General features: G+C 44.9%; 1 non-coding gene across 1 annotated transcript; it reads right to left on the bottom strand.

Moving 5' to 3' along the window:
• Nucleotides 1-1,001: 1,001 nt before the first annotated feature.
• Nucleotides 1,002-1,156, bottom strand: LOC143305879 (5.8S ribosomal RNA). The gene has a single exon (XR_013063089.1). It is a non-coding gene; the product is annotated as a 5.8S ribosomal RNA (ribosomal RNA).
• Between the last annotated feature and the right edge of the window lie 1,344 nt (nucleotides 1,157-2,500).

The following is a 2,500-nucleotide window of genomic DNA, read 5'->3' as shown; positions in this document are numbered from 1 at the left end:
ACATTGAAATGCTGTTTTAACGGGAGCATGCATAATTGCTGCAAACATACTTTTATCACAAGTTCTAGCCACGCCACGGAGGCTTCGAAGTTCCTTCACCATTCGCTTTCCTCTCTTTTGTTACACAGTTTCAGACTACGATCAGGGGTACCGAAACGCTGTATTGATTGTAAACAACCATTTTTATCTTGGAGCGGAGCGTTCCTTTACTCGTTAGATTTGTCTTGTCGCGTGTGTATTCGCTTTTTCGACGCTTTTTAACCATTTAACTTGTTTAGCGAAGCTAAACGCACAGACAGACAAAAAAAAAGGAACAGCATCGCGCGTCAAACAGCGACGACCCATCTGAAGCGATCTTTCATTTATACACCGTTTGTAAACAGAGAGATGTATAAAGCGCGGGGAATCATTCGAAACCCTGGGGCTATTCGAGCTTGCATTTCAGCAAATTATCATCTCAAACATTTCACTCGTTTGCTTTTTCTAAATTTATAGGAGAGCTTCTTTCGTTTATTTTTGACACACCTTTCGTAAATATCGTTTCTGGCAACGTCGGGAGCGTGGATTTCTACAAGTGAACAATCGCGCCGATCCGATAACTTCCAGCAGGATGGAGAATCTTTATAGATTATCTTCCGAGAACTCGGTGCTTTCACGGGCGGTCGTTTATAAATTTTAACGAACGACTCGCGCGCCGTGACGCACTTGCGCTAGTTCGAAGAGATATTTCGAAATTTGTTTCTCTCCTTTAACGGCCTGCATTTAGTGTATCGGTTGCGATTTTCGTCACATCGTTTCCACGACAAACGCCGACGAACTGCCCAACTATCGCTCGTACGTTGCGACTCTTTCTTTGTTTATCGTTCATTCATTCTTTCAATTTCGTTCGATAATCCCGCTCCGAAACGTTCTACTTTCGTTGAACGACGGCGAGATGTTTAGAAAGAAATGAATTACTCTTTTTTCGAGAAGCAAACGCAAGCAGTCTTTTGTTAAGAAAACGACCCTCAGCCAGGCGTGGTCCAGGAATTGTATCCGTGGACCGCAATGTGCGTTCGAAATGTCGATGTTCATGTGTCCTGCAGTTCACACGTTGACGCGCAATTAGCTGCGTTCTTCATCGACCCACGAGCCAAGTGATCCACCGTTCAGGGTAATCGTAAAATTTTGTATTTCAAACTCTTTAGATCTTTAGAGTGTTATTTTCATTATTAACACGCATCACATTCGATACCCACATCACTCTCCCACCCGGCGCGTGCGGGAGAGCGAATTCGGGCGTCGCCAACGTATTTGTTTGTTTGTTCGATCGTTGACGACACGATCGCGTCCAAGGACGGAAACCGTCGGAGAAACGCCCAGTGGCACGCTCCTCTCGACGGTCGGGCGTAAAGTACATTTAAAAACCTTGAAAAGTACGAACGCACACAAGGAATGCGAGCGCGCGTCCTGTCGCTGAATCGTGGGTTGCGAGATTCGAACAGACACACGGCCGGCGACGATCGGTCTAACTAATGGACACATAGTTTTTCAAAGACTCGCTATCGTCGCTTCTCAGCCGGTCCGTAAACAACACACATCGATCAGGCGGACGCACGAATCTTACCACGGTGCGTGTTTCGTAGATTCCAGGTTACCCGCAAGTACCTCTCTCTCCCTCTCGAAAGAGGAATCTCGATCCGTCCTTTTTGGACAATGGAGAAATCTTTTTATCGCAACACGGATGGCAAAGAAACAACCAAAGCGTAGGAGCGTGGGGACGAGAGCGACGAAAAGAACGTCGCGAAAACAAAGTTTCGACGGTTGCTCGTTCTAATACATCGTAGTTTCAACTCTCTCAGTTTTAACCACTCCTAGACGCTTCGTAAACTTTTAACAATTCTTCGCCTCCGCGAGTTTCATTTCGAATAGAGCGAACGCAACACGGACCAAAAAAACTCCGGTGATGCCAGATCATTTAGCAAAGATCAGACGGCGGGTCATCTGTATTCCTTTTCTCTCTTTTTTATATCTTTCCATTTAACTAGGGTGTCGCAACGACGGGTACATTTATATATTTATATATATTGTATTTCAATTTTAATGATCCTTCACTTTCGGTTTGTAATAATATGATCCTTCTTTCATTTCGATCCTTCATATTGTAGGTTAACCAACAGAAGTTTGTTTTTTTACGACTTGTATTTTTGTGGTTTGTTTGTTTGTTTCTTACGACTTGTTTGTACCCGATCAAGTAGACGACGACCCATAAGTATAAGTTAGAGAGATAAAGGTCGAGAGACCTCACGCAAGCGTCTTTTACTTCCATTCACATCAGCCAGAGAGAAATGGTCCGGCGTCGTGCTCTTTGGCGCCGTTGGTCGCACAGTTTTTTTGCCGGCGGTTCCGAACGGACGGGAGAAACGCGATGAGTAATCAAAGCGACCTCCGCACGTAACCGTGTCGGTGTAATTTTACCGCATCGCAGCGTTTTGGTATTTGTTTCTTATTGGCTCGAACC

Source organism: Osmia lignaria, chromosome 11 (assembly GCF_051020975.1).
Source record: "Osmia lignaria lignaria isolate PbOS001 chromosome 11, iyOsmLign1, whole genome shotgun sequence".
Classification (NCBI taxonomy): Eukaryota; Metazoa; Arthropoda; class Insecta; order Hymenoptera; family Megachilidae; genus Osmia; species Osmia lignaria.
Note: the sequence above shows the minus strand (reverse complement) of the source record. Positions and strands in the feature narration are given on the sequence as shown.